This window comes from Schistocerca nitens, chromosome 1 (genome assembly GCF_023898315.1).
Source record: "Schistocerca nitens isolate TAMUIC-IGC-003100 chromosome 1, iqSchNite1.1, whole genome shotgun sequence".
Taxonomy (NCBI): Eukaryota; Metazoa; Arthropoda; class Insecta; order Orthoptera; family Acrididae; genus Schistocerca; species Schistocerca nitens.
Genome location: NC_064614.1, coordinates 473143615 through 473160310, shown reverse-complemented (window position 1 = coordinate 473160310; position 16696 = coordinate 473143615). Strand labels below are relative to the sequence as shown.

The 16696-nt window shown below is 36.8% G+C and overlaps 1 protein-coding gene across 1 annotated transcript in view; it reads left to right on the top strand.

Annotated features, from left to right (window-relative positions):
• Positions 1-2052: 2052 nt before the first annotated feature.
• Positions 2053-16696, top strand: part of LOC126251941 (aminopeptidase Ey-like) — a 243344-nt gene continuing 228700 nt past the window's right edge. Inside the window, exon 1 of the mRNA XM_049952705.1 lies at positions 2053-2185. The gene's annotated coding sequence lies outside the window, so the exon portion shown is untranslated. The remainder of the gene's footprint in view (positions 2186-16696) is intronic.

Sequence of the window (16696 nt, the reverse complement as noted above, 5' to 3'; positions counted from 1 at the left end):
GTCAGGCGTCTCGACACTAAAAAATGTGTAGTGGGAATTAACTTAGATTTATCTAAAGCTTTTGATACAGTAAATCACAAAATTCTGTTAAACAAGATGGAGGCAATAGGTGTAAGGGGAGTTGTGAAGCAGTGGTTTGAATCTTACCTTCAAGATAGAACTCAGCTGGTAGAAATAATTGCAGAACATAAAAATCAGAAAATCAAGTGGGTCTCAGATGCAAAGAAATTGGAAATAGGTGTCCCACAGGGCAGTGTTCTTGGTCCCTTATTATTCTTGCATTATATAAATAACATAAAAAATCCTATTATTTCTACCAAAATAATGTTGTTCGCAGATGATACTAGCATAATTATAAGTGATGATAAAAAATCATTAACTACCACAACTGATGTAGTCCTGAAATATATTCAACATTGGTTTAATGCTAATGAGTTAACACTTAATCTAAGTAAAACAAATTATATACAGTATGGCAAAGCAACTCAAGGTATGGACCTCCAGTTAAAACTAATGGATAAGAAGATAGAGAGTGTACAATCCACAAAGTTTTTGGCCATGCACATTGATCAAAACTTAAGCTGGAAAGACCCCATCTCAAGTACTTATCCCACAGGCTCAATTCGGCATGTTTTGCATTGGGGATATTATCAAGAGTATGCAGCACAGACTGTACTAAACTAGTGTATTTTGCTTACTTTCAGTCCACCGTGTCTTACAGCATAGTGTTCTGGGGTAAAACTATATCAAGCTTAACAGATATCTTCAAATTTCAGAAAAGAGCTATACGAATCATAACACATAACTCTCCAAGAACTCATTGTAGGCCCCTTTTCGAAGAACTGCAAATACTCACAATACCATCACTGTATATTTTAAAAACCATGTAATCTTGGGAGATTCAGTGCCATACTGCCAGGTTCTTCTCATGCTCACTGGGGAGCAGATGTGGTAATTATGCCTGCAGAACAGTAGAGAAACAGAAGCTGCAAAATAAATTGTATCACACATTTTTAACTGCTTTGCAGTGGTTTGCAGAACAATATGCAGTCACTTTGACTTGCCTACTATAGAGCTGTGGCGTTTGGTGTTGCTGTAAATGAACTGGTTGTCCAAAAATGTCAGATCACCAATGTTCACAAACCCTTCTCTATAGATCTCACTTGAAATCTGGCCTTTTGTCTGCAAAAAATATTTTCCACTTTGGTGCTCTGCAAGTGTATGATATTAATGTGCACTGCAAGTTTTCTTAATTATGAATTCTTCTACAACAATAGATAAACCTGACCAAGCATTTGATATCTCCAGATCAAACTTTGATTGTGTGGACATTCAATTTAAGATGATCAGCACAATAGCATCCCATAAACAAAGTTTAATCTACAGCCCACTTCAGCCTTAAGAAATAAAGACTTAAAAAAAAAAAAACTTTCCTCATTTCACATACATTTATGATGGTGTACAGTCCCTCTGTGCCTCAATGAGTAGTTATTCTGGTGCTGAAGTATGCCTGGCAAGGGAAAGGATCTTTCTGTTGTCTTATTCCAACACCTGTTGTTATTAGCAGCAATGTGTGCTATGATTCATTCAGGTGGTCATGCTTCCAGTGCCTGCAAAAATCAGCATATCTTTCCTTTTTCATTTTTCCAGACTAAAATGAGTATGTGCTAGTTTGATGGAATCTGGATTTATGGTATAAACAACCTAAGTTCAGTGACAAAATCATAATTTTTGGGTACATAAAATTAATGTCAAACATGGAAGCATGGAATGATATTCAGCACTGAAAGTTTTATGACAGCTTTGGTTTTTGTTTGAAAAACAACTCCTTACAGTCAAGAACATCAAGTTTCATGTCACATCTCTGTGAGCTCAGCTGGGGTGACTCATAATTCCAGGGCCTGTCTAACAAGTATGTGCTACTGCTAATTTGAAGGTAAGCCAGACGTGTGTAATTCACACTATTTGCTCTTGATGAGTTGCATCATTAGTTAAGTGTTGGCAAGATACCAGACACTTAAGCTCATTGTTCCTGTCCCCAGACTGTAGTGACACCACAGTTTGTGCTCCACTGTGAGGCTGCCATCTGGGTCAGTACTGGCTGAAAAGAGAATAAGACCTCCAGACTGCTCTTCTCAGGGAGTTCCATTGTGACATCTGCTTTAGTTGTCTTGCACAGCAGCTGGTGAGTACCAGGCTCCAGGCTTCCACAACACTGTATGTGACTGACACATTAACAGAACAGAACTACTTAGTATTTCCATTGCATGTTACATTTGCAAAACAACTTTCATTTTATATTTAAACTACACATAAGCTTCTTCCACTGATATTTAAAACTATTTTTTGCCTTTTAATGCATCTTTTGACATGATATTGAAGTATTATTAAAAACTGTGTTATTAATGTATTAAGTGTTGAAGTAATATGATAAATTTCATGTGCCCTCCAGATTCACAGTCCCATTTTTAATTCCTTCTGTTTTGATGACTGACCATATTTTAATCTGTGGCTATTCATACATCTATTACCCACTGCTACTACTACTACTACTACTACTACTACTACTACTGAACTGAAGCTAATTATTCTTGTGTGCTGCAGCAGAAGTCTCACCAATCATTTTCTTCTTTTGTTGAGAATTTTTCATTCTTGTTTAATACTGACTACTCTTTTAAGGCCTCTATATTTCTAACACTTTATGTGCAGAAATTTTTAATATATTTCTGTTGCAGCACATTTCAAAAGCATACAGCTTCTCCTTGCTCAGATTTCCCTCGGTCACTCCACAAGATGCTACGCCTATTCAGATGCTATGCCTAGTCAGGGCCTTCGTTACCATTTTCCAATAGAGTTCTTTGCCAACAAAATTCCATTACTAGTGTCTATCTGTTTCTGTTACATGCATTGCACCAACCATTTTGTGCACCGTATTTTTAAATTATCGGAATATCTGTAATACAGAATTACTTTTCCACTGACTATTCAAAAGGACACTACAAGATAAATTTCTTTTTACTTCATTTCACATTTAGCTATACTAGTCTTTGAATGCATCTAAAATAGAAAGTATAGTAAATTAAGTGTGTTTTCTCATTTTAAATTTATGGCAATGGGTAATGATATTTTTTGAAAAGTTTTTCTGTAGCAAATTCACTCAATTTCTGGGTTTCACACCAATAGAGGACCACAGTTAAACCTTTTTGCAATGCAGAAAGAAAGTTGATAGGATGTTAGTTTTTGGTGTTGTGCACACTTCCCCATTTATGCATAAGTTTATTTTAGATGTATTCCATGATTGGAGAAGATTTTTACTCTGACAGCAGTAAGTGAACATCCGATACATGTTTATGATTTCCTTACCTACAAGTGTCAATATATCAATAGAGAGGCCACTGCAGACAAGATCAAGTCTCGTTTTCATAGTCCATTGTCAATTTCACTTCAGAAAGAATTGTATCTGAACCCTGTAAATATTGGAGAGGTCAGAAACTGTAAGTCCTTCATTTACTTTTCCACAGAGGTTGGTATAATTACTTCTGATGAGGTTCAAAATTTCCTCCTTGTCAGTAATTCAGCTTTTTTCCATTTAGTGCTATTGTCTATTTTGTCAATGCATGTCTTCTTCCCTAAACCCATACTTGTAACTTCATTATATTTCTTATTATTGGCTTTCATTTCTTTTCTCAAAAAATAAGAGTTCAAAATAAGTTATAATTTAAATTTTCACTTCCATTTCTTAATAAATCTCTTTTTTTGTTTGGTGGGCTATTAAAGATGACCAGCTAGTGGCACAATTGTAACTAATACTTCTGTCAAATCTTTCTGTTTGTTTGGAGCTGATGATATACTGGAACATTTTCTTGCTTGTTTCTAAATTCATAATGTTAACCATACCTTTTCTCATTACATTTTGTTTCTATCTACTCTCAGATTTAACAAAATCCTTGTTGTAAGAGTATGTACTGTTTACCTTTGTTGATCCCATTCTGTACAGAGACATTATTAACAGTGTGCTAGTTGTACATAACTAGCTGCCTCTCATTTTAATGCTGAAATTGGAAAGTCTTTATGTACAATTTCAGTTGGGAAATATTTTAAGGAATTTGCCTAATAATAATGTAATTCTCATTGGAAAATTGTAATGTTTATACAGTATAAAAGTTATATTATTGTACTTTTAGAACTCATTATGGCCTAGAGACTTTCTGTTAATATGTTTACTCAGAATATTTTTGTATTCTATATTTCTATCATGATTATGCTGACAGCCAACCATTTTAAAAACAATGATTATTTACTTAGCCATCTAAGACTCTATGAATTGGCTTATGTGAAGCTTATTATTAGCTGCTTTCTTTCCTTATCCACAACTGAAGTAGACAGAAAAAACTTCTATTACATTCTGTCTCAATGAAAGCCTGCATGCTACAGTACTCCAACTTGTTTATTCATTATGTAAATGTTGCCTTGTTTAAATCACTCTTAAAATCTGCCAAAAAAATATTCTGTGTGTCCATTTTCATGGTTCTCTTCTTCCTGCGAGCATCTGTAGTCACACTTTTCTAGTTCCAACTTTTAAAGTAGCTGCAAACAGTACATACTTTGATGGATCTCATGTCATTTCTGCAATGCCTGAGTCAGCTGTTCTTGGCACAGTTACTTAATGCATTTGATTGACAGTACACACTGAAATACTACTCTTACTGTCTCATTCACATTATACATTTCCTAGCATGAGATCCTTCTCTTAGAACATCCATCCTAATTACTCAGTCTTTCTCTGTATTACTTTATTCTGTTTCTGAAAGTGAAATTTGCACCGAAACAAACAAGACAGGAGCAACATACCTAATCAAATGAAAATCTTAAATAAAATGATAATAATATATACAATCAGTTGAGCAATTTACCTTGTTAAATGTTTTCATTCATCAGTTCTATCTCATATAACAAAAGTAGCAAACATTGCGTCTCTTGTAGCCACAGAGAAATACAGAACATGTGTGATAAAATGTACCTTGACACAAAACATCTTTATTTAGTCAGCATACAAATGGTGTCACATTATGAAGTAATATCTAAAGTTTTCATCTCAAAAAAAGCTTGCTGACTGAAAAAATATATAGTAGTTCATGATACTTTGGGGAAAAAACTAGAATAATGAAAGGTACCACATACCCTATTCTCCATCTTTATAGATAGTGCCTCATATGCACTGACAAAAATAGCCTGTTTTTGCCTCATTGTTCAAAGGTATGGAAACTAAAAGCTTGCATCTGCACAGGTATCATAGTGAATATTCTACTGAGGGCGTGAGGCATTACCAGATACAACTAACATATTAACACAAAGCAGAAACATGAGTCAGGTCAGAATGTTCTTGGTGTGTGTTGTTGCATGTAACAGATTTACCATCTACTTAATCTTCATGATCTACATTTACACATATGAGTTTAGTTAAAAATAACTAGATCAGGTGTATAAAAAACTTTATTTTTGCTTCTTCCCCTTCAAAATACTCCCTTCCGTGATCCTTACACCACACCATGTGATTTTTCCTCTGCTCAAAGTAGTGTTTGAATTTATGTTCTGAATGCATGTTCATGCTCTCAATTGCTTTGTCTTTCACAGCCTTAACTGTCTCAAATCTTGTTTGTTTCAGTGCAAATTTCACTTTCAGAAACAGAATAAAGTCATACAGAGAAATATTAAGTAGGATGGATGTTCCAAGAGAAGGATCTCATGCTTAGAGAGACATGACTTTACATGCAATACAGTATAAGCCAGGGCATTGTTCTAAGGCAGAATCCATAACTTGTTTTTCTACAACTCAGGTTGTTTAGTTCTTATTGCCTTTTTTTTTTTTTTTTTTTTTTGGTCAATTTTTACAATATCAGAAACTGCATGAATATGAAACTGGACTAAATATCCAATTTTTTCAATCATTTCCTCTGTTGTTGATGTTGAGGGTCACCCTGACTGTGGCTTGTCTTCATTCTCTTCTTGTCCCTCTTTGTATCACTTACACCACTCAAAAATGTGATTAAATGAAAGACATTCATCACTGTACACTTGTTTCAACAAAGAATGGCCCTCTGTGGCAGACTTGCCAAGCTTCACTAAAAAATTTCATATTAATCCATTGCTCTTGAAAAACACTAAGCAGTTCTTGATGGGCTGTGGGTACACTATCTAATACAGACAAAGGCCACAGTCTGACTGATGAGGCGGGCAGCAAGTGAACAAGTAGTACGACCAAAGAGTGAACATGTTACATTGTATTAAATCTTGTTTGTTTCACTGAAAATTTCACTTTCAGGAAACCAGTGCTGTTTTTCTGTTAAAAAAATCCATCCAGTTGTTTTTTGATCAAACCTCATATACTCCATTTGCCACTGTATGTTTTATTGTGCAGGATGATCACTGATCTTTTTGACAAATATAGTTCAAGCAAAATTTATATACACATGGAATGCCACTGTCTTATTGAAGAGCATTGAGGCAATAATGCAAAACAGTGAACTGGTGATCAAAATACTAATTTTCTCTTTGTTAAGAGGTTTACTTGGATAGTCAGGTTTTGTTGACATCCATGCACTTGTGTTAGGGTATTGACATTGCCTGATAGATGACTCCACACCTCTTCTATGAACCATATCATATCTAATAAACCCCCTTTATTCTCAACATACTGATAGAACCATTAACCACATGCCATATGTTTCTACATCACATGGGATCAATTTCTGTATCAGAGAACAGTGATAACCATGCATAATTATATTTCTTTTGTTGTTCCCAGGTATGTAGGTTATCAGTAATCCCTACAGAAATAATGAAATGTTTGGAAATGGTTCAAATGGCTCTGAGCACTATGGGACTCAACTGCTGTGGTCATCAGTCCCCTAGAACTTAGAACTACTTAAACCTAACTAACCTAAGGACATCACACACATCCATGACCGAGGCAGGATTCGAACCTGCGACCGTAGCAGTCGCACGGTTCCGGACTGCGCGCCTAGAACCGCGAGACCACCGCGGCCGGCTGTAATGTTTGGAAATTCATTCTAAATCTACAAACAATATGTCAAGGACGAATTTTTCCTCTTTGCAGGAAACTGGCAAATCTAAAAGTGTTTCCACAGATGTGCTGTGCATAATAGAAAATCATTTGGGAGTCCCAGAAATTTAAATATCAGTCTAGATGGGTTAAGGTAGCATCACATTGCTGTAGACATCATTACACAAAGGAGGAACTGCTATAGAAGCAAAAGTGTAATAAAATCCCAGATCATGGACATAGATGAGTACTACCTTAGGGCACTTTACTCCAGTAATTGACTTGCAGATAAACAAGATAATGTTTCTGACAGTGTAGAAATACATCACTGAGCAACTAGGGCAATAAAAAGATTTGTTTGAAATTATAAATTGTGTTAAGAACTCAAAATTGGGTTGTCTTGAATGGATCTGACATTTTGAGTGCCTATGTCCCACATTGCTTTTACCCTTACAGTAGAATTCCAAACAAAAATAGGACATAGGATAACTACAATTTATAGTTTATTGCTGTCTCAAAAGTCTTTTATGAAAAAGTTGTGAGCCCAATAAATGGTGTAGCGGACCATGATTAGAAAATGCCTATAATAAAGCACTCCATCAAACACACAACACTAGAAGTAAAAATCATTTCCATGTGGACTACACATCCCACAACCACAGTATTAAAAATAAAAACAATTTGTGTGTGTAGACTACATATGATTATCTATGAATCAGAGCAGCATTCTACACTCCTGGAAATGGAAAAAAGAACACATTGACACCGGTGTGTCAGACCCACCATACTTGCTCCGGACACTGCGAGAGGGCTGTACAAGCAATGATCACACGCACGGCACAGCGGACACACCAGGAACCGCGGTGTTGGCCGTCGAATGGCGCTAGCTGCGCAGCATTTGTGCACCGCCGCCGTCAGTGTCAGCCAGTTTGCCGTGGCATACGGAGCTCCATCGCAGTCTTTAACACTGGTAGCATGCCGCGACAGCGTGGACGTGAACCGTATGTGCAGTTGACGGACTTTGAGCGAGGGCGTATAGTGGGCATGCGGGAGGTCGGGTGGACGTACCGCCGAATTGCTCAACACGTGGGGCGTGAGGTCTCCACAGTACATCGATGTTGTCGCCAGTGGTCGGCGGAAGGTGCACGTGCCCGTCGACCTGGGACCGGACCGCAGCGACGCACGGATGCACGCCAAGACCGTAGGATCCTACGCAGTGCCGTAGGGGACCGCACCGCCACTTCCCAGCAAATTAGGGACACTGTTGCTCCTGGGGTATCGGCGAGGACCATTCACAACCATCTCCATGAAGCTGGGCTACAGTCCCGCACACCGTTAGGCCGTCTTCCACTCACGCCCCAACATCGTGCAGCCCGCCTCCAGTGGTGTCGCGACAGGCGTGAATGGAGGGACGAATGGAGACGTGTCGTCTTCAGCGATGAGAGTCGCTTCTGCCTTGGTGCCAATGATGGTCGTATGCGTGTTTGGCGCCGTGCAGGTGAGCGCCACAATCAGGACTGCATACGACCGAGGCACACAGGGCCAACACCCGGCATCATGGTGTGGGGAGCGATCTCCTACACTGGCCGTACACCACTGGTGATCGTCGAGGGGACACTGAATAGTGCACGGTACATCCAAACCATCATCGAACCCATCGTTCTACCATTCCTAGACCGGCAAGGGAACTTGCTGTTCCAACAGGACAATGCACGTCCGCATGTATCCCGTGCCACCCAACGTGCTCTAGAAGGTGTAAGTCAACTACCCTGGCCAGCAAGATCTCCGGATCTGTCCCCCATTGAGCATGTTTGGGACTGGGTGAAGCGTCGTCTCACGCGGTCTGCACGTCCAGCACGAACGCTGGTCCAACTGAGGCGCCAGGTGGAAATGGCATGGCAAGCCGTTCCACAGGACTACATCCAGCATCTCTACGATTGTCTCCATGGGAGAATAGCAGCCTGCATTGCTGCGAAAGGTGGATATACACTGTACTAGTGCCGACATTGTGCATGCTCTGTTGCCTGTGTCTATGTGCCTGTGGTTCTGTCAGTGTGATCATGTGATGTATCTGACCCCAGGAATGTGTCAATAAAGTTTCCCCTTCCTGGGACAATGAATTCACGGTGTTCTTATTTCAATTTCCAGGAGTGTATATTCTAGTGCGAAACTCTTAACATGTTACTGACAGACATCAGCCTGGAACTTGACAGTAATATCATATTTAAGAACAGAGTAAAGGACTACCTTATTAGCCACTTTTACAATCTATCAAAATATTTCAACTCTTCCATGTAACATTAATATGTTATTATAAACAAATTATTATAAATAAATCTTGAGACTACCCACATATAAACTGATAGTGGTGTGTGTGTGTGTGTGTGTGTGTGTGTGTGTGTGTGTGTGTGTGTGTGTATAGTTGTATAAGTGATTTGTTTCAAGAATCAAGTATAAGCCACAGCTGAGTAGTAGATGAGGAGGAGAACTGACTTTTCAGTGTAGCTATTTTTCTCTTAAAATACATAAATGTGTATAAATAACTCACAAGTAAAGGTGATAACTCTCTCTCTCTCTCTCTCTCTCTCTTTCTCTCTGGTATCGCTACATTATGCAGTGCACTGTAGATTCTGAGGGCACAATGTATGTGTGTGTGCATGGGAGGGGGGGTAAGTTTTCAGTCTTGCTTGTGTGCCTGTCGGCAACTCAATACTTCTACTATCCAGTTACCTTTACCTCTAAAAAATAATTTACAGTCTACCAGATTAGAGCATATTTACATGCATAATTATCAGCATGAGGAGAATACCAGTAGTCATAATTTGTGGTTAGTACACTGTATAGCAATAGTCCTCAATGACTGCTTCTACCTGTTAATGTACAATTTGATGTAAGTCACATCTGCAAAGATTCTTCTTTGTCAGAAATTTGTTAAACTAATTTAAAATACTATCTGTTCATAACCTGTGTGTACTGAAGATAATCATTATTGCAGTAAACAGTAACACAACACTTAATAAAGAAATACACGATAACAACACTAGAGGTAGGGACAGACCCCACATCATCTCACATAGAACAACACTTTATTAGAAAAGCCCTCACTATGCAGGCATTTATTTATTTATTTATTTATCTTACAGCTCGAAACATGTATTTAACATGCATGGGCAATAATTCAGATTATTGATACACAATATAAATAGATTACATGCTACTAAGTAAAATATCATTTAAGTATATTTAATATAGCATTCCTGAGGTCAAATCATGTCAGCACCATACTGTATGGGCACTTCAATACAAGCCATTTTCTTAACTCGTTTTTAAAAATTCTACCAGAAAGCTGTTTCAGGTTGTTTGGCAGAGAATTATAAAATATTGCTCCCTTAATGAATGGGGTATTTGTTGTTAGATTCAATCGTCTGCTCACCATATGAAAGTCTGATTTTTGTCTTGTATTGTAATCATGGATTTCCATATTCCTGTTTGTTTGTTTTTTTTTTTTTTGTCTTTTTTCACTAATAATATTGATTGAAACATATATACTGCATAGATAGTCATAATATTAAACTTAATAAACAGGTTTTTACATGAAGTTCTGGGTCTTACTTTTGCCATAGTTCTTATTACGCTTTCCTGCAATACAAATACCCTTTTTATATTGTATTGGCTACACCCACCCCACAATACAATTCCATAAGATAGATGGGGATACACCAACCCAAAATACGCTATTTTTATTGCTTCGATATCTAAATATTGAACTAATCTCCTTAGTAAATACAGACTAGATGCTATTTTACCACAGACATGATCTATTTGCTGATTCCACGAAAGTGGAATTGCTTCCATGCTAATATCTCCAAATTGCCCATTACAAAACTAAAAAAGAAAGTAAAATTATGGCTCCTAAACAATCCTGTATATTCAATAGATGAGTTTCTAGATTTAATACACTCGTATGATGGAAGAGCATCTATCTAAAAATATATGTAATCTCAGATCTTAGACTGTGTCACAAACTGTAAATATTTGAATCTCAGATCTGAATACTGTGTCACAAACTGTAGATTCCTTAATCTAAGTATTGCAATAACAAATTGTTTTTATATATAGTCCATATATGTAACATTGTTCTCTCAACTAAATTTAGAAAAAGCTGTCGAGATAAAAATGCCATGCAATATTATGTAACTCTAGTAAGTAAGGCTCTGACTTATCCAAAAGACTGGACCAAAAAACTTTTTTTTGTAATCAGTTGTTGTTGTATAAAAATAGATAAATAAAATAAATAAATAGAGATTTACAGAACACAATGTGTGCATAAGTGAATGTATGAATGAAAAACTTCACCACTCCATCTCTTTATTTTGGGCAATGGTTATGAAGAAAATATTATGAATACCAACAAGACTACTTTGTTTCAAGATTTTTAATTTTATATTCATTTCATTTATATATTTTGTGAGGGAACCATGAGCGTCTGCAGGCCTCTGGATGCACCCTAATTTGTCTTATGTTTACTTCAAGATTAATATGCAAGACTTAAATGATAGGATCAGAATGACTGAAAAGTCTTCCTTGAATTCCAGTTTTCTAAATTTACCTAAAAAGGTTTATGACAAAAACATTTCTTGCTTTCTAAAGATCTCCATTTAAATTCCCCAGGAATGAATGATACGTGTTTGTATCAGCTATACCAATATGATACAAGTCCAGCAGTGCAGCACTGAATTAATTTGGTGTCTGCTGCCATTCCTGCTTGACAAACATTCCAGAATCTACAGCAGTATTGGTACCTGGTCACACTTGCATCTTGTATGCAGTTTTCTCTGTAGATACTCTATACTTTCCCAGAAATACTATAATACATTGAAAGCTGGCTGGCCTTTTCTGCTACAGATAACATTTTCATCCCATTTCATATTGCCTCTTAATATCAACCTTAAATATTTAAATGATGTGATGTGCTGCAGATGTTCCACTCTGGCTTTGTACTCATATACTGCCAGAGTCTCTCTCTTTGTTATGGGCAATATCTTGCATAAATCTGCATTCAAAGAGAGGCATGATTCATTACACCAAGTGGAAATATTTCAAGTTCAAATGGATCTGAGCACTACGGGACTTAAAATCTGAGGTCATCAGTCCCCTAGACTTGTTGTTGTTGACTTAGAACTACTTAATCCTAACTAACCTAAGGACATCCATGCCTGAGGCAGGACGATTGTCCAGTGATGATACAGTGTTATCATAAAACAATCCAATTCTGCTTCTGATGCTAGTTGATAAATTGTTTATGTACAGTGAGAACATTAGTGGTCCTAATCTACTTCATTTGGGATAATCTTATCTTCATTTCATTTCTGTTGAACGTTGAAGTTTTAAATACAGAGTTCTATTTGGCAAAAGTTTATCAATTCAGTTACATGTCAGTGAAGATGTTCCTTTTGATCATATCTTGGTTATTCATGAAGAAGTAACACTGTGTCAAATGCATTTTGGAGGGCTAGGAAGACAGAATCTGTTAGTTCATCTGTATATGTTGTTTACAAGAGAATAAAGCAAGCAGTGCTTTCCTGTAACTATTCAGATTCTATGAGGTAAACTTCTCTTTCTCCAGGAACATCATAATTTTTGAGCTTAAAATATGCCCTGTGATCTGGAACAGTTATATGTTACCAATATTGGCCTGCTATTACACACATTTTTTTCTTCTACCACTTTTGTAAACAGTATAGTGATCTATGAACTCTTTTAGCAAAGTGAGACTATTCACTGAAAGAGATTCTTGATCATATTCAATGTTCAGTATAGTAAGAATTCTGTCCAGATGTTGTGCCACATTTGCTTTCAGCAGACTACTCATAATTGCTTTTTTTATAGCACAGTATGTTTAATTTAGAGTCTGTCATTTGTGAGTGTATGCACAAACAAAACGTTGGTACAGTAGTATCCACTTTTGACAGTCATTCAGCAAGCAGCTGAAGCTTGGTATGGTAATGCCCTGATGCTTCTTCACCCCTTCTGGCAGTCTTCAGAGAGAACTGAAAACGATCTCACATTGCAGGTGACAGACATTGTTGATTTCAGTGTGAGGAAAACCTCCATACTCTAAATTACTCGTGAGATGTCCACTTTTTACGCACCAAATGCTCAATAATTCCTTCCCCTCTAATGAAGCATGCAATTTGCCTAAGAGGGGCTATCAAACTGTTAACATTTAATCTGCCTTCAACTAACAGCCTGTTCTTTACCCTTTGTGGCTGCCCAGACCCAGACAGATGAAAGTCCACTGCTTGTGCAGAAGAGAAAAGTCTTATTGGGTCTGTCTTATTATCAGTAGAAGGTAAGATTCATCATAAGTATGGAGTAATATGTTCAGCCATCTACCATTTAAAAATTTACCATTCCACAACTCCAGAATTGTCAGCCAGCCATCATCAGATGAGTACTTAGTGATAGATCAGGGTTCTCTGATGAGCATATTAGCAACAGGAATAGCTGGAGTGCTCTGTAACACATTTGTTATAGCAGGACACTACTCTACCACTCTACCTTATGAAATCAGTTGACAGTATCCAATGCAAGCTCCAGCTGTTCATAGCAAGCAATAAACTCCTTCACCAAGTTCCCATGACAAATCCATAGTCACATTTACTTGTGATCGCAACTCATACAAATATAAAAGGAAATAACGAAACTCACGCAAAACACAGTTGCTGCTTACTTCCAAACCTAAGTATATATATAAACCAATCTAGGAGCTGAGCCCAAATGTTACATTATGGCTATTACAACTATGACTACCAGTTAGTGCTGATGCTGCAGGATCTGGTGTTCTACTGGATGTTATTTACCATTTACTGGTTCAAAATTAGTGACAACAGTGATACTTATAGTGACATTCAAATACACTACAGAGTCAACTGCAGGTGGGTCTAGCTCCTGTAAATACAAAACAAGGTATTCAATTAAACACAGGCAGAAACTGGTTGCTACATACTTGGAAACAGAAGCATTGAAAACACTAATTTAAAAACAATGTAGAAATTTTAAACTGTGGCTGCTGCAAGTTTTGCAGCTGCGTAACACTAAAGCCTATGATCTACCATAGTACTAGGTGTTATTTAACAGTTTTTTTCATAGAAAATGTGTGAAGCTATGGAACTGTCAATTTTCAGTACAAACCTGTCTCTCACAGTAAAATTATTAAAAAAGACTGGAACGCATCTTTCAAAAGCCATGTACTGTTACATATAATTAAGAAATGTCTTATGTGCTCATGTGGTCAAATGTGAACAATAAAACAAGATGATTATTTAAGATTATAGTTGCAGTCAAATGATTAGAGGGAACTTAGAAGATGAAAATGTGAGAGAATTTATGAAATAGACTCAATAAATAAGTAATTTACCTGCTCTTTATGTCCTAAATATCTGAATATAACACTTTGAACCCTGTTTTCCCCCTAGAAACATGAGGCTGCAACAGAACAGGAACAGTTAGAAAGCTTGTATAGAGCCGGAGACACTATATCTTCTGAGATGAAAATATTGTTTTATTTAATTCATATGGAATACTGTGCGCAAGAATGTAAAGTAAACTGCCAACAGTACGGTAAAAAATACAGTTTTTTTTTGAGAAGGCAAGTAACGTACACTATGCACCAGAAGTTAACACTTCAAGAGAAAAGAAAACATGAAAATATTATAAACATCTGTGAAATAATGACACACATTTTCCCCTAAGATCAATGGGACTATGCTAGTCCTGAACATTGAAAGGATTTGTACATTAAAAACAGCCAATAATTTATAGTATGGAATGGAAAGGAGTGTTCAATAAAGTAACTTTTCAACTTAGATTTGAAAAGCTGTAGTTTCTCATCCAAACTTCACAGCAATGTAACCAGTCTATACTAAATGTAACCTACAGAATAGCGGATTATTTTTTCATATGATTATTAAGGAAAATCCTTTTTCAGTTAATTGTTCAGCTCTTTCTCAATGAGTAAATAATACTAATTCAAATACTAAGAGAGTGTATATGTACAGGGATGACAGAACTTGTCCGAATAATTGCTCCTGAAAGTAAACAGTGTATTGTGGTTCGTTGTCAGTGATAGTGAAGATTATTCTTGTGGTAAAGATAGTAGTACTTAGTTTCTGCACAAGGTCTTGTATGTGACTCTTTCAAGAAAGTGACTCATCTATGCTTTGTGTTAAAATTTCAACTCCTCTCATTATCTGATATTCCTGTGGTAATAAAATTTTGCATTGACTTGACTTCTGTCTCAGAAACTATTTGGATTGTGTTTCGTTGCATGTAAGTGATAACCATGTCTCTTTATACCACATCCTGGTGTCACCTATTGAGGGAGACAAGGGGAAAACTGATACCTTAGGAGAATTTTCATTTTGTTTTGAAATCTGTCACTTCCATGGAAAAATTCATGGCACCCAGTACAGCCCAGGGATGTTATGCATACAGCTGGAAAAACATGAAAACCTTTGGAGCTACATAAATATTTTCTGAAGTCTGTAACCCCTTGCTATCTCTCCAAGTACCTGGGTTATATTGTCACCATTCCTGGGCAACACCATAGGTATGAAACAGAGAGAGAATAAAATTCCTATTCTAATAATGTAATATTTCATTACCTTGACTTGTATCAAAATACCAGCACAGTACATTTTTTTCCAAAATGGTGTTCAGGTGAGAAAAAAAATCAACTTCTGCTTTATTGATTAAGAGCTCTGTTCAAACTTGTTACTGGTGGTTTTTCTAAATCTGATTTCAGGATTTCCATTTTTAAAACCAGAAACCCAGTCTTATCCATCCATTTGCATAATTTTATTGAAATTTGGTTTAACACCCAGTTTTTCAGTGTGGTCATAGGAAATTTGCTCCAACTCAACCATGTAAATGTAATGGAATAAATGTGACAATGTTGACTAATTTTTATTCTTGTTTAGGAGTAAACACAGATCTTCTCCCCAAGGACAGTCTCTTGTCTGCATTTGGTTAATGTGACAATGTTGACTAATTTTTATTCTTGTTTAGGAATAAACACAGATCTTCTCCCCAAGGACAGTCTCTGGTCTGCATCTGGTTCTAATCAGTCATAAAATATTTTTTAGAGTTTATTCAGTCCATTTAGCCGTCTCTGATTTTCTCTTTCTTGTCCTCACCATCTGAAGTTAAATAGACAACCTTAAGTGTGAACAACCATTTTTTTCAAATTTTAGAGCATGGGTAAATACAAACACCCTCTCAAAACTGCCCCATATTTGTCAGTCAGTATTACCTCCTTATTGTCCAATTCCATAGTGGAGACCAGACTTTAATGATTTTGCTAATGCTCGAAAATTTACAAAACCCATGCCAAAGGACGCACTAGAAAAATAGTGTCTACCTACATTATACTTGTTACTATTAAAAAGTACTAAAATGCTTACCTCAATTAAAAAATAAATGAAAATGATGTCAAAATTCAATAAAAATCAATTTTTAACACCACAGTAAGACTGTTGTTTGCAAGAACTTACCATCTCTGCACTCCAGTTCTGGCATCATCCACCATGCTGTAGTGCCCATCTTCCACTGACTATAGTGCTACTCGGCTGA